This window comes from Taudactylus pleione, unplaced genomic scaffold (genome assembly GCF_031769625.1).
Source record: "Taudactylus pleione unplaced genomic scaffold, aTauple2 ptg001271l, whole genome shotgun sequence".
NCBI classification, from domain to species: Eukaryota; Metazoa; Chordata; class Amphibia; order Anura; family Myobatrachidae; genus Taudactylus; species Taudactylus pleione.
Window position 1 is genome coordinate 657,535 of NW_028285671.1, and position 24,305 is coordinate 681,839.

Consider the following 24,305-nt stretch of genomic DNA (forward strand, 5'->3'; position numbering starts at 1 on the left):
TTCTCTCTGGGTGCATGATTTGTGAATGCACTGCCTCCTGCAAGCCTCTGCCACACCCACAAGCCAACTGGCAGCCTTCCTTTCTTCATTTCTTGTCTCAGCAGTTAATCAGATAGTCTAAGACCTTAATTGGAATGTTAACAGTGTTTATGGAATGTTCACACTGTCCACGGAATGTTCAGAACTCTACGGAATATTCATACTGTCCACGGAATGTTCAGGAGTGGCTGCCATGCAGTCACCATGGCAATAGAATGTAAACAGTCAGCTAGCAGATTCTGCCACTATAACAACATTCTTCTATGATGTCACAATCTACTGCTGCTTATAACCATTGCACTTCCTCGGAGAAGCTTACTTGAGGGAGACAAACACCTTGAGATGCATCATATCACTGCTCGTTCTTGCAAATGGAGAAAATGAATGCCTCCAGCTGGTCCCAAGTTAAACAATGAGGAAAATTCAAGCATTGCAAACCTAAAATATATTTTCAAAAGATGACAGAAATTTTCTGAATAGATAATGTGAACTACTCTAGCAAATTTTGCCTCAGTATAGAAATGTAACAAATACCCAATTTGTCAGAAGTAATGGATAGCAATTCATGGCTCCAACAGTTGTATCCATGTGGTTACCCCCGCAATGGTGCGAAAAAGTAAAAACAGGAGACCTGATAATCAATTTCTAAATGGCATTGCAAAAGTGTCTTAGGGGTTGGATAGTCTTGACACAAACAATAGAATATATTCATTATTTAATTAACCAATCCTCTGCAAATACATCCACTTTACAGGGACTTTGACTTTAGTCCCGGAATTAGGCCTAAATAGAGGCAGATAAATGGAGACAAGACATGGAGACACCAAAAGGTCAGTCCTCTTCTTATCAGTTGTTTAATGAATGATATGAAGTGTTTCTAAATGCAAAAGTGTAAGCAGATGAGTGCAGCAGCAGGTTGTATTCACATGTGATTGTAGAACAAGCACTGGGGGCATAGGCCCCATTTCTCCCCATCCCCTCAAAGCCAAATGGCCCCCATTGAAGGGAAAAAACTGAATCTTCAGGTCCCCCTTCACCGATGCTAGTGGGACCCTTGGACATACTTGATCCCTTGAGCAAATTTGTTTTTGTTTTTTTTGTTTTTTAAATGGTCTCCCTAATTTTAGTGGTATATGATTTATACTACCCCTAATGGCATTTGAGTTTTCTGTTCACTTCTTCCACATGTTACATGGCTATGTATGTGATGTAATAAGGTGGGAGTTTGTTCCCAATCCTGGTGTTGGATGGGAGCCTTTTGGCTCCAGGGATGTCAAAGATGGGCTTTCTGGCTCTGAGTTGATGGAGAGAAATAAGGCTCATGTGCCCAGTGCATTTTTACAGTTTCTTGGATGATTGGAGCCAGGGGTATAGCTAGAGGGAGTGGTGCACTCCCCTAGGTCACTTCAGGCCTAACACCATGAAGATGCACTGCTGCAGCCAATAGGTTTTGCTTGGTACTGTGTAAAAATCTACCTTGCCCCAATAACAGGGAAGCCATAGTTGGAGACAGTAGTGTAGTGCATAACCACAATCTCAAGAGCATCACAGGTCCTATATACTTTTTTTATTGAAGCCTTAAATCTATGCTCCAATCACCCAGGAGAATGTAAAAGCATGTTTTGGAAATAAGCACCATTTCTCTTTAAACCACGAAAGCCAAAGACCCACCATCACAGAGAGCAGGGCTGCACCAGACAGAGCAGCCAAACAGCACCTTAGATTCAGGGTTTTCAGGCTCTCTTATGGCTCAAAGCTTGGGGTTGCGCTTCTGATTTGTTACTTATCAGACACAAGCAGCTACCTCACATAGAGAGACATTGATAATTGTTGAGGAACTCAATGGGTAGTATAAATCATATGCTATTACAATTAGTGAGAGCTTTTCTTTAATAAAAAATAAATAAATCTATATATATATTATAATTTGCAGTACATATCATATGCTAACCACCAATAATTCAATGCTTAAATGTTAACTAAGCAAATAGATAGTGCGCACATTACTTTATTTATAAGCATAAAGTTTAGCTGCAAAATATTTTGCATATATTCAAATTATTTCACAGCTTGTACAGTTTAAGTGTAAATGAAGTAATATTTGCACTGTTTGCCCACTTAGCTGACTTTAAAAGATTAAATATATGGTGATTAGCATATGGTAAGTATTAAAAATGTAAACACATATACATTGATTTATAATGGTATATGATATAAAGTGGTTTATAAAAAGATTATTTTTGCTTTGTTCTCAAGTATGGTCGGCTCCTTGTGTCAGAGCTTGGGCTGGTAGTTAGAAACTGCAGCAGTAAATTAGGAGCCAGGTATCCAAGAGACAGAACTGCAACTCCCAACCAAACAGCAGATGCACCCCTATATTTCTGTCTTTTTCTCCTGTAAATGTTTTTTCATTTGGCCTGGTTCTATTTTCGCCCATCCTTTCCTCCTCCTCCTTAATCTATACTTTCATTTCTTTGATTCATTGATACCAAAAGAGAGCAGAGGATTTCAATGTCATTTAGAGCCTTGGAGTTATTATTTTTTTTCAATTCATCTCTATGTTATCAATTAACATATGCAGACTTCTTTCCCTCCCTCTCTTTCTCTCTGGGTGCATGATTTGTGAATGCACTGCCTCCTGCAAGCCTCTGCCACACCCACAAGCCAACTGGCAGCCTTCCTTTCTTCATTTCTTGTCTCAGCAGTTAATCAGATAGTCTAAGACCTTAATTGGAATGTTAACAGTGTTTATGGAATGTTCACACTGTCCACGGAATGTTCAGAACTCTACGGAATATTCATACTGTCCACGGAATGTTCAGGAGTGGCTGCCATGCAGTCACCATGGCAATAGAATGTAAACAGTCAGCTAGCAGATTCTGCCACTATAACAACATTCTTCTATGATGTCACAATCTACTGCTGCTTATAACCATTGCACTTCCTCGGAGAAGCTTACTTGAGGGAGACAAACACCTTGAGATGCATCATATCACTGCTCGTTCTTGCAAATGGAGAAAATGAATGCCTCCAGCTGGTCCCAAGTTAAACAATGAGGAAAATTCAAGCATTGCAAACCTAAAATATATTTTCAAAAGATGACAGAAATTTTCTGAATAGATAATGTGAACTACTCTAGCAAATTTTGCCTCAGTATAGAAATGTAACAAATACCCAATTTGTCAGAAGTAATGGATAGCAATTCATGGCTCCAACAGTTGTATCCATGTGGTTACCCCCGCAATGGTGCGAAAAAGTAAAAACAGGAGACCTGATAATCAATTTCTAAATGGCATTGCAAAAGTGTCTTAGGGGTTGGATAGTCTTGACACAAACAATAGAATATATTCATTATTTAATTAACCAATCCTCTGCAAATACATCCACTTTACAGGGACTTTGACTTTAGTCCCGGAATTAGGCCTAAATAGAGGCAGATAAATGGAGACAAGACATGGAGACACCAAAAGGTCAGTCCTCTTCTTATCAGTTGTTTAATGAATGATATGAAGTGTTTCTAAATGCAAAAGTGTAAGCAGATGAGTGCAGCAGCAGGTTGTATTCACATGTGATTGTAGAACAAGCACTGGGGGCATAGGCCCCATTTCTCCCCATCCCCTCAAAGCCAAATGGCCCCCATTGAAGGGAAAAAACTGAATCTTCAGGTCCCCCTTCACCGATGCTAGTGGGACCCTTGGACATACTTGATCCCTTGAGCAAATTTGTTTTTGTTTTTTTTGTTTTTTAAATGGTCTCCCTAATTTTAGTGGTATATGATTTATACTACCCCTAATGGCATTTGAGTTTTCTGTTCACTTCTTCCACATGTTACATGGCTATGTATGTGATGTAATAAGGTGGGAGTTTGTTCCCAATCCTGGTGTTGGATGGGAGCCTTTTGGCTCCAGGGATGTCAAAGATGGGCTTTCTGGCTCTGAGTTGATGGAGAGAAATAAGGCTCATGTGCCCAGTGCATTTTTACAGTTTCTTGGATGATTGGAGCCAGGGGTATAGCTAGAGGGAGTGGTGCACTCCCCTAGGTCACTTCAGGCCTAACACCATGAAGATGCACTGCTGCAGCCAATAGGTTTTGCTTGGTACTGTGTAAAAATCTACCTTGCCCCAATAACAGGGAAGCCATAGTTGGAGACAGTAGTGTAGTGCATAACCACAATCTCAAGAGCATCACAGGTCCTATATACTTTTTTTATTGAAGCCTTAAATCTATGCTCCAATCACCCAGGAGAATGTAAAAGCATGTTTTGGAAATAAGCACCATTTCTCTTTAAACCACGAAAGCCAAAGACCCACCATCACAGAGAGCAGGGCTGCACCAGACAGAGCAGCCAAACAGCACCTTAGATTCAGGGTTTTCAGGCTCTCTTATGGCTCAAAGCTTGGGGTTGTGCTTCTGATTTGTTACTTATCAGACACAAGCAGCTACCTCACATAGAGAGACATTGATAATTGTTGAGGAACTCAATGGGTAGTATAAATCATATGCTATTACAATTAGTGAGAGCTTTTCTTTAATAAAAAATAAATAAATCTATATATATATTATAATTTGCAGTACATATCATATGCTAACCACCAATAATTCAATGCTTAAATGTTAACTAAGCAAATAGATAGTGCGCACATTACTTTATTTATAAGCATAAAGTTTAGCTGCAAAATATTTTGCATATATTCAAATTATTTCACAGCTTGTACAGTTTAAGTGTAAATGAAGTAATATTTGCACTGTTTGCCCACTTAGCTGACTTTAAAAGATTAAATATATGGTGATTAGCATATGGTAAGTATTATAAATGTAAACACATATACATTGATTTATAATGGTATATGATATAAAGTGGTTTATAAAAAGATTATTTTTGCTTTGTTCTCAAGTATGGTCGGCTCCTTGTGTCAGAGCTTGGGCTGGTAGTTAGAAACTGCAGCAGTAAATTAGGAGCCAGGTATCCAAGAGACAGAACTGCAACTCCCAACCAAACAGCAGATGCACCCCTATATTTCTGTCTTTTTCTCCTGTAAATGTTTTTTCATTTGGCCTGGTTCTATTTTCGCCCATCCTTTCCTCCTCCTCCTTAATCTATACTTTCATTTCTTTGATTCATTGATACCAAAAGAGAGCAGAGGATTTCAATGTCATTTAGAGCCTTGAAGTTATTATTTTTTTTCAATTCATCTCTATGTTATCAATTAACATATGCAGACTTCTTTCCCTCCCTCTCTTTCTCTCTGGGTGCATGATTTGTGAATGCACTGCCTCCTGCAAGCCTCTGCCACACCCACAAGCCAACTGGCAGCCTTCCTTTCTTCATTTCTTGTCTCAGCAGTTAATCAGATAGTCTAAGACCTTAATTGGAATGTTAACAGTGTTTATGGAATGTTCACACTGTCCACGGAATGTTCAGAACTCTACGGAATATTCATACTGTCCACGGAATGTTCAGGAGTGGCTGCCATGCAGTCACCATGGCAATAGAATGTAAACAGTCAGCTAGCAGATTCTGCCACTATAACAACATTCTTCTATGATGTCACAATCTACTGCTGCTTATAACCATTGCACTTCCTCGGAGAAGCTTACTTGAGGGAGACAAACACCTTGAGATGCATCATATCACTGCTCGTTCTTGCAAATGGAGAAAATGAATGCCTCCAGCTGGTCCCAAGTTAAACAATGAGGAAAATTCAAGCATTGCAAACCTAAAATATATTTTCAAAAGATGACAGAAATTTTCTGAATAGATAATGTGAACTACTCTAGCAAATTTTGCCTCAGTATAGAAATGTAACAAATACCCAATTTGTCAGAAGTAATGGATAGCAATTCATGGCTCCAACAGTTGTATCCATGTGGTTACCCCCGCAATGGTGCGAAAAAGTAAAAACAGGAGACCTGATAATCAATTTCTAAATGGCATTGCAAAAGTGTCTTAGGGGTTGGATAGTCTTGACACAAACAATAGAATATATTCATTATTTAATTAACCAATCCTCTGCAAATACATCCACTTTACAGGGACTTTGACTTTAGTCCCGGAATTAGGCCTAAATAGAGGCAGATAAATGGAGACAAGACATGGAGACACCAAAAGGTCAGTCCTCTTCTTATCAGTTGTTTAATGAATGATATGAAGTGTTTCTAAATGCAAAAGTGTAAGCAGATGAGTGCAGCAGCAGGTTGTATTCACATGTGATTGTAGAACAAGCACTGGGGGCATAGGCCCCATTTCTCCCCATCCCCTCAAAGCCAAATGGCCCCCATTGAAGGGAAAAAACTGAATCTTCAGGTCCCCCTTCACCGATGCTAGTGGGACCCTTGGACATACTTGATCCCTTGAGCAAATTTGTTTTTGTTTTTTTTGTTTTTTAAATGGTCTCCCTAATTTTAGTGGTATATGATTTATACTACCCCTAATGGCATTTGAGTTTTCTGTTCACTTCTTCCACATGTTACATGGCTATGTATGTGATGTAATAAGGTGGGAGTTTGTTCCCAATCCTGGTGTTGGATGGGAGCCTTTTGGCTCCAGGGATGTCAAAGATGGGCTTTCTGGCTCTGAGTTGATGGAGAGAAATAAGGCTCATGTGCCCAGTGCATTTTTACAGTTTCTTGGATGATTGGAGCCAGGGGTATAGCTAGAGGGAGTGGTGCACTCCCCTAGGTCACTTCAGGCCTAACACCATGAAGATGCACTGCTGCAGCCAATAGGTTTTGCTTGGTACTGTGTAAAAATCTACCTTGCCCCAATAACAGGGAAGCCATAGTTGGAGACAGTAGTGTAGTGCATAACCACAATCTCAAGAGCATCACAGGTCCTATATACTTTTTTTATTGAAGCCTTAAATCTATGCTCCAATCACCCAGGAGAATGTAAAAGCATGTTTTGGAAATAAGCACCATTTCTCTTTAAACCACGAAAGCCAAAGACCCACCATCACAGAGAGCAGGGCTGCACCAGACAGAGCAGCCAAACAGCACCTTAGATTCAGGGTTTTCAGGCTCTCTTATGGCTCAAAGCTTGGGGCTGCGCTTCTGATTTGTTACTTATCAGACACAAGCAGCTACCTCACATAGAGAGACATTGATAATTGTTGAGGAACTCAATGGGTAGTATAAATCATATGCTATTACAATTAGTGAGAGCTTTTCTTTAATAAAAAATAAATAAATCTATATATATATTATAATTTGCAGTACATATCATATGCTAACCAGCCATAATTCAATGCTTAAATGTTAACTAAGCAAATAGATAGTACGCACATTACTTTATTTATAAGCATAAAGTTTAGCTGCAAAATATTTTGCATATATTCAAATTATTTCACAGCTTGTACAGTTTAAGTGTAAATGAAGTAATATTTGCACTGTTTGCCCACTTAGCTGACTTTAAAAGATTAAATATATGGTGATTAGCATATGGTAAGTATTATAAATGTAAACACATATACATTGATTTATAATGGTATATGATATAAAGTGGTTTATAAAAAGATTATTTTTGCTTTGTTCTCAAGTATGGTCGGCTCCTTGTGTCAGAGCTTGGGCTGGTAGTTAGAAACTGCAGCAGTAAATTAGGAGCCAGGTATCCAAGAGACAGAACTGCAACTCCCAACCAAACAGCAGATGCACCCCTATATTTCTGTCTTTTTCTCCTGTAAATGTTTTTTCATTTGGCCTGGTTCTATTTTCGCCCATCCTTTCCTCCTCCTCCTTAATCTATACTTTCATTTCTTTGATTCATTGATACCAAAAGAGAGCAGAGGATTTCAATGTCATTTAGAGCCTTGGAGCTATTATTTTTTTTCAATTCATCTCTATGTTATCAATTAACATATGCAGACTTCTTTCCCTCCCTCTCTTTCTCTCTGGGTGCATGATTTGTGAATGCACTGCCTCCTGCAAGCCTCTGCCACACCCACAAGCCAACTGGCAGCCTTCCTTTCTTCATTTCTTGTCTCAGCACTTAATCAGATAGTCTAAGACCTTAATTGGAATGTTAACAGTGTTTATGGAATGTTCACACTGTCCACAGAATGTTCAGAACTCTACGGAATATTCATACTGTCCATGGAATGTTCAGGAGTGGCTGCCATGCAGTCACCATGGCAACAGAATGTAAACAGTCAGCTAGCAGATTCTGCCACTATAACAACATTCTTCTATGATGTCACAATCTACTGCTGCTTATAACCATTGCACTTCCTCGGAGAAGCTTACTTGAGGGAGACAAACACCTCGAGATGCATCATATCACTGCTCGTTCTTGCAAATGGAGAAAATGAATGCCTCCAGCTGGTCCCAAGTTAAACAATGAGGAAAATTCAAGCATTGCAAACCTAAAATATATTTTCAAAAGATGACAGAAATTTTCTGAATAGATAATGTGAACTACTCTAGCAAATTTTGCCTCAGTATAGAAATGTAACAAATACCCAATTTGTCAGAAGTAAGGGATAGCAATTCATGGCTCCAACAGTTGTATCCATGTGGTTACCCCCGCAATGGTGCGAAAAAGTAAAAACAGGAGACCTGATAATCAATTTCTAAATGGCATTGCAAAAGTGTCTTAGGGGTTGGATAGTCTTGACACAAACAATAGAATATATTCATTATTTAATTAACCAATCCTCTGCAAATACATCCACTTTACAGGGACTTTGACTTTAGTCCCGGAATTAGGCCTAAATAGAGGCAGATAAATGGAGACAAGACATGGAGACACCAAAAGGTCAGTCCTCTTCTTATCAGTTGTTTAATGAATGATATGAAGTGTTTCTAAATGCAAAAGTGTAAGCAGATGAGTGCAGCAGCAGGTTGTATTCACATGTGATTGTAGAACAAGCACTGGGGGCATAGGCCCCATTTCTCCCCATCCCCTCAAAGCCAAATGGCCCCCATTGAAGGGAAAAAACTGAATCTTCAGGTCCCCCTTCACCGATGCTAGTGGGACCCTTGGACATACTTGATCCCTTGAGCAAATTTGTTTTTGTTTTTTTTGTTTTTTAAATGGTCTCCCTAATTTTAGTGGTATATGATTTATACTACCCCTAATGGCATTTGAGTTTTCTGTTCACTTCTTCCACATGTTACATGGCTATGTATGTGATGTAATAAGGTGGGAGTTTGTTCCCAATCCTGGTGTTGGATGGGAGCCTTTTGGCTCCAGGGATGTCAAAGATGGGCTTTCTGGCTCTGAGTTGATGGAGAGAAATAAGGCTCATGTGCCCAGTGCATTTTTACAGTTTCTTGGATGATTGGAGCCAGGGGTATAGCTAGAGGGAGTGGTGCACTCCCCTAGGTCACTTCAGGCCTAACACCATGAAGATGCACTGCTGCAGCCAATAGGTTTTGCTTGGTACTGTGTAAAAATCTACCTTGCCCCAATAACAGGGAAGCCATAGTTGGAGACAGTAGTGTAGTGCATAACCACAATCTCAAGAGCATCACAGGTCCTATATACTTTTTTTATTGAAGCCTTAAATCTATGCTCCAATCACCCAGGAGAATGTAAAAGCATGTTTTGGAAATAAGCACCATTTCTCTTTAAACCACGAAAGCCAAAGACCCACCATCACAGAGAGCAGGGCTGCACCAGACAGAGCAGCCAAACAGCACCTTAGATTCAGGGTTTTCAGGCTCTCTTATGGCTCAAAGCTTGGGGTTGCGCTTCTGATTTGTTACTTATCAGACACAAGCAGCTACCTCACATAGAGAGACATTGATAATTGTTGAGGAACTCAATGGGTAGTATAAATCATATGCTATTACAATTAGTGAGAGCTTTTCTTTAATAAAAAATAAATAAATCTATATATATATTATAATTTGCAGTACATATCATATGCTAACCACCAATAATTCAATGCTTAAATGTTAACTAAGCAAATAGATAGTGCGCACATTACTTTATTTATAAGCATAAAGTTTAGCTGCAAAATATTTTGCATATATTCAAATTATTTCACAGCTTGTACAGTTTAAGTGTAAATGAAGTAATATTTGCACTGTTTGCCCACTTAGCTGACTTTAAAAGATTAAATATATGGTGATTAGCATATGGTAAGTATTAAAAATGTAAACACATATACATTGATTTATAATGGTATATGATATAAAGTGGTTTATAAAAAGATTATTTTTGCTTTGTTCTCAAGTATGGTCGGCTCCTTGTGTCAGAGCTTGGGCTGGTAGTTAGAAACTGCAGCAGTAAATTAGGAGCCAGGTATCCAAGAGACAGAACTGCAACTCCCAACCAAACAGCAGATGCACCCCTATATTTCTGTCTTTTTCTCCTGTAAATGTTTTTTCATTTGGCCTGGTTCTATTTTCGCCCATCCTTTCCTCCTCCTCCTTAATCTATACTTTCATTTCTTTGATTCATTGATACCAAAAGAGAGCAGAGGATTTCAATGTCATTTAGAGCCTTGGAGTTATTATTTTTTTTCAATTCATCTCTATGTTATCAATTAACATATGCAGACTTCTTTCCCTCCCTCTCTTTCTCTCTGGGTGCATGATTTGTGAATGCACTGCCTCCTGCAAGCCTCTGCCACACCCACAAGCCAACTGGCAGCCTTCCTTTCTTCATTTCTTGTCTCAGCAGTTAATCAGATAGTCTAAGACCTTAATTGGAATGTTAACAGTGTTTATGGAATGTTCACACTGTCCACGGAATGTTCAGAACTCTACGGAATATTCATACTGTCCACGGAATGTTCAGGAGTGGCTGCCATGCAGTCACCATGGCAATAGAATGTAAACAGTCAGCTAGCAGATTCTGCCACTATAACAACATTCTTCTATGATGTCACAATCTACTGCTGCTTATAACCATTGCACTTCCTCGGAGAAGCTTACTTGAGGGAGACAAACACCTCGAGATGCATCATATCACTGCTCGTTCTTGCAAATGGAGAAAATGAATGCCTCCAGCTGGTCCCAAGTTAAACAATGAGGAAAATTCAAGCATTGCAAACCTAAAATATATTTTCAAAAGATGACAGAAATTTTCTGAATAGATAATGTGAACTACTCTAGCAAATTTTGCCTCAGTATAGAAATGTAACAAATACCCAATTTGTCAGAAGTAATGGATAGCAATTCATGGCTCCAACAGTTGTATCCATGTGGTTACCCCCGCAATGGTGCGAAAAAGTAAAAACAGGAGACCTGATAATCAATTTCTAAATGGCATTGCAAAAGTGTCTTAGGGGTTGGATAGTCTTGACACAAACAATAGAATATATTCATTATTTAATTAACCAATCCTCTGCAAATACATCCACTTTACAGGGACTTTGACTTTAGTCCCGGAATTAGGCCTAAATAGAGGCAGATAAATGGAGACAAGACATGGAGACACCAAAAGGTCAGTCCTCTTCTTATCAGTTGTTTAATGAATGATATGAAGTGTTTCTAAATGCAAAAGTGTAAGCAGATGAGTGCAGCAGCAGGTTGTATTCACATGTGATTGTAGAACAAGCACTGGGGGCATAGGCCCCATTTCTCCCCATCCCCTCAAAGCCAAATGGCCCCCATTGAAGGGAAAAAACTGAATCTTCAGGTCCCCCTTCACCGATGCTAGTGGGACCCTTGGACATACTTGATCCCTTGAGCAAATTTGTTTTTTTTTTTTTTTTTTTTAAATGGTCTCCCTAATTTTAGTGGTATATGATTTATACTACCCCTAATGGCATTTGAGTTTTCTGTTCACTTCTTCCACATGTTACATGGCTATGTATGTGATGTAACAAGGTGGGAGTTTGTTCCCAATCCTGGTGTTGGATGGGAGCCTTTTGGCTCCAGGGATGTCAAAGATGGGCTTTCTGGCTCTGAGTTGATGGAGAGAAATAAGGCTCATGTGCCCAGTGCATTTTTACAGTTTCTTGGATGATTGGAGCCAGGGGTATAGCTATAGGGAGTGGTGCACTCCCCTAGGTCACTTCAGGCCTAACACCATGAAGATGCACTGCTGCAGCCAATAGGTTTTGCTTGGTACTGTGTAAAAATCTACCTTGCCCCAATACAGGGAAGCCATAGTTGGAGACAGTAGTGTAGTGCATAACCACAATCTCAAGAGCATCACAGGTCCTATATACTTTTTTTATTGAAGCCTTAAATCTATGCTCCAATCACCCAGGAGAGTGTAAAAGCATGTTTTGGAAATAAGCACCATTTCTCTTTAAACCACGAAAGCCAAAGACCCACCATCACAGAGAGCAGGGCTGCACCTGACAGAGCAGCCAAACAGCACCTTAGATTCAGGGTTTTCAGGCTCTCTTATGGCTCAAAGCTTGGGGTTGCGCTTCTGATTTGTTACTTATCAGACACAAGCAGCTACCTCACATAGAGAGACATTGATAATTGTTGAGGAACTCAATGGGTAGTATAAATCATATGCTATTACAATTAGTGAGAGCTTTTCTTTAATAAAAAAGAAATAAATCTATATATATATTATAATTTGCAGTACATATCATATGCTAACCACCCATAATTCAATGCTTAAATGTTAACTAAGCAAATAGATAGTGCGCACATTACTTTATTTATAAGCATAAAGTTTAGCTGCAAAATATTTTGCATATATTCAAATTATTTCACAGCTTGTACAGTTTAAGTGTAAATGAAGTAATATTTGCACTGTTTGCCCACTTAGCTGACTTTAAAAGATTAAATATATGGTGATTAGCATATGGTAAGTATTATAAATGTAAACACATATACGTTGATTTATAATGGTATATGATATAAAGTGGTTTATAAAAAGATTATTTTTGCTTTGTTCTCAAGTATGGTCGGCTCCTTGTGTCAGAGCTTGGGCTGGTAGTTAGAAACTGCAGCTGTAAATTAGGAGCCAGGTATCCAAGAGACAGAACTGCAACTCCCAACCAAACAGCAGATGCACCCCTATATTTCTGTCTTTTTCTCCTGTAAATGTTTTTTCATTTGGCCTGGTTCTATTTTCGCCCATCCTTTCCTCCTCCTCCTTAATCTATACTTTCATTTCTTTGATTCATTGATACCAAAAGAGAGCAGAGGATTTCAATGTCATTTAGAGCCTTGGAGTTATTATTTTTTTTCAATTCATCTCTATGTTATCAATTAACATATGCAGACTTCTTTCCCTCCCTCTCTTTCTCTCTGGGTGCATGATTTGTGAATGCACTGCCTCCTGCAAGCCTCTGCCACACCCACAAGCCAACTGGCAGCCTTCCTTTCTTCATTTCTTGTCTCAGCAGTTAATCAGATAGTCTAAGACCTTAATTGGAATGTTAACAGTGTTTATGGAATGTTCACACTGTCCACGGAATGTTCAGAACTCTACGGAATATTCATACTGTCCACGGAATGTTCAGGAGTGGCTGCCATGCAGTCACCATGGCAATAGAATGTAAACAGTCAGCTAGCAGATTCTGCCACTATAACAACATTCTTCTATGATGTCACAATCTACTGCTGCTTATAACCATTGCACTTCCTCGGAGAAGCTTACTTGAGGGAGACAAACACCTCGAGATGCATCATATCACTGCTCGTTCTTGCAAATGGAGAAAATGAATGCCTCCAGCTGGTCCCAAGTTAAACAATGAGGAAAATTCAAGCATTGCAAACCTAAAATATATTTTCAAAAGATGACAGAAATTTTCTGAATAGATAATGTGAACTACTCTAGCAAATTTTGCCTCAGTATAGAAATGTAACAAATACCCAATTTGTCAGAAGTAATGGATAGCAATTCATGGCTCCAACAGTTGTATCCATGTGGTTACCCCCGCAATGGTGCGAAAAAGTAAAAACAGGAGACCTGATAATCAATTTCTAAATGGCATTGCAAAAGTGTCTTAGGGGTTGGATAGTCTTGACACAAACAATAGAATATATTCATTATTTAATTAACCAATCCTCTGCAAATACATCCACTTTACAGGGACTTTGACTTTAGTCCCGGAATTAGGCCTAAATAGAGGCAGATAAATGGAGACAAGACATGGAGACACCAAAAGGTCAGTCCTCTTCTTATCAGTTGTTTAATGAATGATATGAAGTGTTTCTAAATGCAAAAGTGTAAGCAGATGAGTGCAGCAGCAGGTTGTATTCACATGTGATTGTAGAACAAGCACTGGGGGCATAGGCCCCATTTCTCCCCATCCCCTCAAAGCCAAATGGCCCCCATTGAAGGGAAAAAACTGAATCTTCAGGTCCCCCTTCACCGATGCTAGTGGGACCCTTGGACATACTTGATCCCTTGAGCAAATTTGTTTTTTTTTTTTGTTTTTTTAAATGGTCTCCCTAATTTTAGTGGTATATGATTTATACTACCCCTAATGGCATTTGAGTTTTCTGTTCACTTCTTCCACATGTTACATGGCTATGTATGTGATGTAACAAGGTGGGAGTTTGTTCCCAATCCTGGTGTTGGATGGGAGCCTTTTGGCTCCAGGGATGTCAAAGATGGGCTTTCTGGCTCTGAGTTGATGGAGAGAAATAAGGCTCATGTGCCCAGTGCATTTTTACAGTTTCTTGGATGATTGGAGCCAGGGGTATAGCTATAGGGAGTGGTGCACTCCCCTAGGTCACTTCAGGCCTAACACCATGAAGATGCACTGCTGCAGCCAATAGGTTTTGCTTGGTACTGTGTAAAAATCTACCTTGCCCCAATACAGGGAAGCCATAGTTGGAGACAGTAGTGTAGTGCATAACCACAATCTCAAGAGCATCACAGGTCCTATATACTTTTTTTATTGAAGCCTTAAATCTATGCTCCAATCACCCAGGAGAGTGTAAAAGCATGTTTTGGAAATAAGCACCATTTCTCTTTAAACCACGAAAGCCAAAGACCCACCATCACAGAGAGCAGGGCTGCACCTGACAGAGCAGCCAAACAGCACCTTAGATTCAGGGTTTTCAGGCTCTCTTATGGCTCAAAGCTTGGGGTTGCGCTTCTGATTTGTTACTTATCAGACACAAGCAGCTACCTCACATAGAGAGACATTGATAATTGTTGAGGAACTCAATGGGTAGTATAAATCATATGCTATTACAATTAGTGAGAGCTTTTCTTTAATAAAAAAGAAATAAATCTATATATATATTATAATTTGCAGTACATATCATATGCTAACCACCCATAATTCAATGCTTAAATGTTAACTAAGCAAATAGATAGTGCGCACATTACTTTATTTATAAGCATAAAGTTTAGCTGCAAAATATTTTGCATATATTCAAATTATTTCACAGCTTGTACAGTTTAAGTGTAAATGAAGTAATATTTGCACTGTTTGCCCACTTAGCTGACTTTAAAAGATTAAATATATGGTGATTAGCATATGGTAAGTATTATAAATGTAAACACATATACGTTGATTTATAATGGTATATGATATAAAGTGGTTTATAAAAAGATTATTTTTGCTTTGTTCTCAAGTATGGTCGGCTCCTTGTGTCAGAGCTTGGGCTGGTAGTTAGAAACTGCAGCTGTAAATTAGGAGCCAGGTATCCAAGAGACAGAACTGCAACTCCCAACCAAACAGCAGATGCACCCCTATATTTCTGTCTTTTTCTCCTGTAAATGTTTTTTCATTTGGCCTGGTTCTATTTTCGCCCATCCTTTCCTCCTCCTCCTTAATCTATACTTTCATTTCTTTGATTCATTGTTACCAAAAGAGAGCAGAGGATTTCAATGTCATTTAGAGCCTTGGAGTTATTATTTTTTTTCAATTCATCTCTATGTTATCAATTAACATATGCAGACTTCTTTCCCTCCCTCTCTTTCTCTCTGGGTGCATGATTTGTGAATGCACTGCCTCCTGCAAGCCTCTGCCACACCCACAAGCCAACTGGCAGCCTTCCTTTCTTCATTTCTTGTCTCAGCAGTTAATCAGATAGTCTAAGACCTTAATTGGAATGTTAACAGTGTTTATGGAATGTTCACACTGTCCACGGAATGTTCAGAACTCTACGGAATATTCATACTGTCCACGGAATGTTCAGGAGTGGCTGCCATGCAGTCACCATGGCAATAGAATGTAAACAGTCAGCTAGCAGATTCTGCCACTATAACAACATTCTTCTATGATGTCACAATCTACTGCTGCTTATAACCATTGCACTTCCTCGGAGAAGCTTACTTGAGGGAGACAAACACCTCGAGATGCATCATATCACTGCTCGTTCTTGCAAATGGAGAAAATGAATGCCTCCAGCTGGTCCCAAGTTAAACAATGAGGAAAATTCAAGCATTGCAAACCTAAAATATATTTTCAAAAGATGACAGAAATTTTCTGAATAGATAATGTGAACTACTCTAGCAAATTTTGCCTCAGTATAGAAATGTAACAAATACCCAATTTGTCAGAAGTAATGGATAGCAATTCATGGCTCCAACAGTTGTATCCATGTGGTTACCCCCGCAATGGTGCGAAAAAGTAAAAACAGGAGACCTGATAATCAATTTCTAAATGGCATTGCAAAAGTGTCTTAGGGGTTGGATAGTCTTGACACAAACAATAGAATATATTCATTATTTAATTAACCAATCCTCTGCAAATACATCCACTTTACAGGGACTTTGACTTTAGTCCCGGAATTAGGCCTAAATAGAGGCAGATAAATGGAGACAAGACATGGAGACACCAAAAGGTCAGTCCTCTTCTTATCAGTTGTTTAATGAATGATATGAAGTGTTTCTAAATGCAAAAGTGTAAGCAGATGAGTGCAGCAGCAGGTTGTATTCACATGTGATTGTAGAACAAGCACTGGGGGCATAGGCCCCATTTCTCCCCATCCCCTTAAAGCCAAATGGCCCCCATTGAAGGGAAAAAACTGAATCTTCAGGTCCCCCTTCACCGATGCTAGTGGGACCCTTGGACATACTTGATCCCTTGAGCAAATTTGTTTTTTTTTTTTTTTTTTTTTTTAAATGGTCTCCCTAATTTTAGTGGTATATGATTTATACTACCCCTAATGGCATTTGATTTTTCTGTTCACTTCTTCCACATGTTACATGGCTATGTATGTGATGTAACAAGGTGGGAGTTTGTTCCCAATCCTGGTGTTGGATGGGAGCCTTTTGGCTCCAGGGATGTCAAAGATGGGCTTTCTGGCTCTGAGTTGATGGAGAGAAATAAGGCTCATGTGCCCAGTGCATTTTTACAGTTTCTTGGATGATTGGAGCCAGGGGTATAGCTATAGGGAGTGGTGCACTCCCCTAGGTCACTTCAGGCCTAACACCATGAAGATGCACTGCTGCAGCCAATAGGTTTTGCTTGGTACTGTGTAAAAATCTACCTTGCCCCAATACAGGGAAGCCATAGTTGGAGACAGTAGTGTAGTGCATAACCACAATCTCAAGAGCATCACAGGTCCTATATACTTTTTTTATTGAAGCCTTAAATCTATGCTCCAATCACCCAGGAGAGTGTAAAAGCATGTTTTGGAAATAAGCACCATTTCTCTTTAAACCACGAAAGCCAAAGACCCACCATCACAGAGAGCAGGGCTGCACCTGACAGAGCAGCCAAACAGCACCTTAGATTCAGGGTTTTCAGGCTCTCTTATGGCTCAAAGCTTGGGGTTGCGCTTCTGATTTGTTACTTATCAGACACAAGCAGCTACCTCACATAGAGAGACATTGATAATTGTTGAGGAACTCAATGGGTAGTATAAATCATATGCTATTACAATTAGTGAGAGCTTTTCTTTAATAAAAAAGAAATAAATCTATATATATATTATAATTTGCAGTACATATCATATGCTAACCACCCATAATTCAATGCTTAAATGTTAACTAAGCAAATAGATAGTGCGCACATTACTTTATTTATAAGCATAAAGTTTAGCTGCAAAATATTTTGCATATATTCAAATTATTTCACAGCTTGTACAGTTTAAGTGTAAATGAAGTAATATTTGCACTGTTTGCCCACTTAGCTGACTTTAAAAGATTAAATATATGGTGATTAGCATATGGTAAGTATTATAAATGTAAACACATATACGTTGATTTATAATGGTATATGATATAAAGTGGTTTATAAAAAGATTATTTTTGCTTTGTTCTCAAGTATGGTCGGCTCCTTGTGTCAGAGCTTGGGCTGGTAGTTAGAAACTGCAGCAGTAAATTAGGAGCCAGGTATCCAAGAGACAGAACTGCAACTCCCAACCAAACAGCAGATGCACCCCTATATTTCTGTCTTTTTCTCCTGTAAATGTTTTTTCATTTGGCCTGGTTCTATTTTCGCCCATCCTTTCCTCCTCCTCCTTAATCTATACTTTCATTTCTTTGATTCATTGTTACCAAAAGAGAGCAGAGGATTTCAATGTCATTTAGAGCCTTTGAGTTATTATTTTTTTTCAATTCATCTCTATGTTATCAATTAACATATGCAGACTTCTTTCCCTCCCTCTCTTTCTCTCTGGGTGCATGATTTGTGAATGCACTGCCTCCTGCAAGCCTCTGCCACACCCACAAGCCAACTGGCAGCCTTCCTTTCTTCATTTCTTGTCTCAGCAGTTAATCAGATAGTCTAAGACCTTAATTGGAATGTTAACAGTGTTTATGGAATGTTCACACTGTCCACGGAATGTTCAGAACTCTACGGAATATTCATACTGTCCACGGAATGTTCAGGAGTGGCTGCCATGCAGTCACCATGGCAATAGAATGTAAACAGTCAGCTAGCAGATTCTGCCACTATAACAACATTCTTCTATGATGTCACAATCTACTGCTGCTTATAACCATTGCACTTCCTCGGAGAAGCTTACTTGAGGGAGACAAACACCTCGAGATGCATCATATCACTGCTCGTTCTTGCAAATGGAGAAAATGAATGCCTCCAGCTGGTCCCAAGTTAAACAATGAGGAAAATTCAAGCATTGCAAACCTAAAATATATTTTCAAAAGATGACAGAAATTTTCTGAATAGATAATGTGAACTACTCTAGCAAATTTTGCCTCAGTATAGAAATGTAACAAATACCCAATTTGTCAGAAGTAATGGATAGCAATTCATGGCTCCAACAGTTGTATCCATGTGGTTACCCCCGCAATGGTGCGAAAAAGTAAAAACAGGAGACCTGATAATCAATTTCTAAATGGCATTGCAAAAGTGTCTTAGGGGTTGGATAGTCTTGACACAAACAATAGAATATATTCATTATTTAATTAACCAATCCTCTGCAAATACATCCACTTTACAGGGACTTTGACTTTAGTCCCGGAATTAGGCCTAAATAGAGGCAGATAAATGGAGACAAGACATGGAGACACCAAAAGGTCAGTCCTCTTCTTATCAGTTGTTTAATGAATGATATGAAGTGTTTCTAAATGCAAAAGTGTAAGCAGATGAGTGCAGCAGCAGGTTGTATTCACATGTGATTGTAGAACAAGCACTGGGGGCATAGGCCCCATTTCTCCCCATCCCCTCAAAGCCAAATGGCCCCCATTGAAGGGAAAAAACTGAATCTTCAGGTCCCCCTTCACCGATGCTAGTGGGACCCTTGGACATACTTGATCCCTTGAGCAAATTTGTTTTTTTTTTTTTTTTTTTAAATGGTCTCCCTAATTTTAGTGGTATATGATTTATACTACCCCTAATGGCATTTGAGTTTTCTGTTCACTTCTTCCACATGTTACATGGCTATGTATGTGATGTAACAAGGTGGGAGTTTGTTCCCAATCCTGGTGTTGGATGGGAGCCTTTTGGCTCCAGGGATGTCAAAGATGGGCTTTCTGGCTCTGAGTTGATGGAGAGAAATAAGGCTCATGTGCCCAGTGCATTTTTACAGTTTCTTGGATGATTGGAGCCAGGGGTATAGCTATAGGGAGTGGTGCACTCCCCTAGGTCACTTCAGGCCTAACACCATGAAGATGCACTGCTGCAGCCAATAGGTTTTGCTTGGTACTGTGTAAAAATCTACCTTGCCCCAATACAGGGAAGCCATAGTTGGAGACAGTAGTGTAGTGCATAACCACAATCTCAAGAGCATCACAGGTCCTATATACTTTTTTTATTGAAGCCTTAAATCTATGCTCCAATCACCCAGGAGAGTGTAAAAGCATGTTTTGGAAATAAGCACCATTTCTCTTTAAACCACGAAAGCCAAAGACCCACCATCACAGAGAGCAGGGCTGCACCTGACAGAGCAGCCAAACAGCACCTTAGATTCAGGGTTTTCAGGCTCTCTTATGGCTCAAAGCTTGGGGTTGCACTTCTGATTTGTTACTTATCAGACACAAGCAGCTACCTCACATAGAGAGACATTGATAATTGTTGAGGAACTCAATGGGTAGTATAAATCATATGCTATTACAATTAGTGAGAGCTTTTCTTTAATAAAAAAGAAATAAATCTATATATATATTATAATTTGCAGTACATATCATATGCTAACCACCCATAATTCAATGCTTAAATGTTAACTAAGCAAATAGATAGTGCGCACATTACTTTATTTATAAGCATAAAGTTTAGCTGCAAAATATTTTGCATATATTCAAATTATTTCACAGCTTGTACAGTTTAAGTGTAAATGAAGTAATATTTGCACTGTTTGCCCACTTAGCTGACTTTAAAAGATTAAATATATGGTGATTAGCATATGGTAAGTATTATAAATGTAAACACATATACGTTGATTTATAATGGTATATGATATAAAGTGGTTTATAAAAAGATTATTTTTGCTTTGTTCTCAAGTATGGTCGGCTCCTTGTGTCAGAGCTTGGGCTGGTAGTTAGAAACTGCAGCTGTAAATTAGGAGCCAGGTATCCAAGAGACAGAACTGCAACTCCCAACCAAACAGCAGATGCACCCCTATATTTCTGTCTTTTTCTCCTGTAAATGATTTTTCATTTGGCCTGGTTCTATTTTCGCCCATCCTTTCCTCCTCCTCCTTAATCTATACTTTCATTTCTTTGATTCATTGTTACCAAAAGAGAGCAGAGGATTTCAATGTCATTTAGAGCCTTGGAGTTATTATTTTTTTTCAATTCATCTCTATGTTATCAATTAACATATGCAGACTTCTTTCCCTCCCTCTCTTTCTCTCTGGGTGCATGATTTGTGAATGCACTGCCTCCTGCAAGCCTCTGCCACACCCACAAGCCAACTGGCAGCCTTCCTTTCTTCATTTCTTGTCTCAGCAGTTAATCAGATAGTCTAAGACCTTAATTGGAATGTTAACAGTGTTTATGGAATGTTCACACTGTCCACGGAATGTTCAGAACTCTACGGAATATTCATACTGTCCACGGAATGTTCAGGAGTGGCTGCCATGCAGTCACCATGGCAATAGAATGTAAACAGTCAGCTAGCAGATTCTGCCACTATAACAACATTCTTCTATGATGTCACAATCTACTGCTGCTTATAACCATTGCACTTCCTCGGAGAAGCTTACTTGAGGGAGACAAACACCTCGAGATGCATCATATCACTGCTCGTTCTTGCAAATGGAGAAAATGAATGCCTCCAGCTGGTCCCAAGTTAAACAATGAGGAAAATTCAAGCATTGCAAACCTAAAATATATTTTCAAAAGATGACAGAAATTTTCTGAATAGATAATGTGAACTACTCTAGCAAATTTTGCCTCAGTATAGAAATGTAACAAATACCCAATTTGTCAGAAGTAATGGATAGCAATTCATGGCTCCAACAGTTGTATCCATGTGGTTACCCCCGCAATGGTGCGAAAAAGTAAAAACAGGAGACCTGATAATCAATTTCTAAATGGCATTGCAAAAGTGTCTTAGGGGTTGGATAGTCTTGACACAAACAATAGAATATATTCATTATTTAATTAACAAATCCTCTGCAAATACATCCACTTTACAGGGACTTTGACTTTAGTCCCGGAATTAGGCCTAAATAGAGGCAGATAAATGGAGACAAGACATGGAGACACCAAAAGGTCAGTCCTCTTCTTATCAGTTGTTTAATGAATGATATGAAGTGTTTCTAAATGCAAAAGTGTAAGCAGATGAGTGCAGCAGCAGGTTGTATTCACATGTGATTGTAGAACAAGCACTGGGGGCATAGGCCCCATTTCTCCCCATCCCCTTAAAGCCAAATGGCCCCCATTGAAGGGAAAAAACTGAATCTTCAGGTCCCCCTTCACCGATGCTAGTGGGACCCTTGGACATACTTGATCCCTTGAGCAAATTTGTTTTTTTTTTTTTTTTTTTTTTTAAATGGTCTCCCTAATTTTAGTGGTATATGATTTATACTACCCCTAATGGCATTTGAGTTTTCTGTTCACTTCTTCCACATGTTACATGGCTATGTATGTGATGTAACAAGGTGGGAGTTTGTTCCCAATCCTGGTGTTGGATGGGAGCCTTTTGGCTCCAGGGATGTCAAAGATGGGCTTTCTGGCTCTGAGTTGATGGAGAGAAATAAGGCTCATGTGCCCAGTGCATTTTTACAGTTTCTTGGATGATTGGAGCCAGGGGTATAGCTATAGGGAGTGGTGCACTCCCCTAGGTCACTTCAGGCCTAACACCATGAAGATGCACTGCTGCAGCCAATAGGTTTTGCTTGGTACTGTGTAAAAATCTACCTTGCCCCAATACAGGGAAGCCATAGTTGGAGACAGTAGTGTAGTGCATAACCACAATCTCAAGAGCATCACAGGTCCTATATACTTTTTTTATTGAAGCCTTAAATCTATGCTCCAATCACCCAGGAGAGTGTAAAAGCATGTTTTGGAAATAAGCACCATTTCTCTTTAAACCACGAAAGCCAAAGACCCACCATCACAGAGAGCAGGGCTGCACCTGACAGAGCAGCCAAACAGCACCTTAGATTCAGGGTTTTCAGGCTCTCTTATGGCTCAAAGCTTGGGGTTGCGCTTCTGATTTGTTACTTATCAGACACAAGCAGCTACCTCACATAGAGAGACATTGATAATTGTTGAGGAACTCAATGGGTAGTATAAATCATATGCTATTACAATTAGTGAGAGCTTTTCTTTAATAAAAAAGAAATAAATCTATATATATATTATAATTTGCAGTACATATCATATGCTAACCACCCATAATTCAATGCTTAAATGTTAACTAAGCAAATAGATAGTGCGCACATTACTTTATTTATAAGCATAAAGTTTAGCTGCAAAATATTTTGCATATATTCAAATTATTTCACAGCTTGTACAGTTTAAGTGTAAATGAAGTAATATTTGCACTGTTTGCCCACTTAGCTGACTTTAAAAGATTAAATATATGGTGATTAGCATATGGTAAGTATTATAAATGTAAACACATATACGTTGATTTATAATGGTATATGATATAAAGTGGTTTATAAAAAGATTATTTTTGCTTTGTTCTCAAGTATGGTCGGCTCCTTGTGTCAGAGCTTGGGCTGGTAGTTAGAAACTGCAGCTGTAAATTAGGAGCCAGGTATCCAAGAGACAGAACTGCAACTCCCAACCAAACAGCAGATGCACCCCTATATTTCTGTCTTTTTCTCCTGTAAATGTTTTTTCATTTGGCCTGGTTCTATTTTCGCCCATCCTTTCCTCCTCCTCCTTAATCTATACTTTCATTTCTTTGATTCATTGTTACCAAAAGAGAGCAGAGGATTTCAATGTCATTTAGAGCCTTGGAGTTATTATTTTATTTCAATTCATCTCTATGTTATCAATTAACATATGCAGACTTCTTTCCCTCCCTCTCTTTCTCTCTGGGTGCATGATTTGTGAATGCACTGCCTCCTGCAAGCCTCTGCCACACCCACAAGCCAACTGGCAGCCTTCCTTTCTTCATTTCTTGTCTCAGCAGTTAATCAGATAGTCTAAGACCTTAATTGGAATGTTAACAGTGTTTATGGAATGTTCACACTGTCCACGGAATGTTCAGAACTCTACGGAATATTCATACTGTCCACGGAATGTTCAGGAGTGGCTGCCATGCAGTCACCATGGCAATAGAATGTAAACAGTCAGCTAGCAGATTCTGCCACTATAACAACATTCTTCTATGATGTCACAATCTACTGCTGCTTATAACCATTGCACTTCCTCGGAGAAGCTTACTTGAGGGAGACAAACACCTCGAGATGCATCATATCACTGCTCGTTCTTGCAAATGGAGAAAATGAATGCCTCCAGCTGGTCCCAAGTTAAACAATGAGGAAAATTCAAGCATTGCAAACCTAAAATATATTTTCAAAAGATGACAGAAATTTTCTGAATAGATAATGTGAACTACTCTAGCAAATTTTGCCT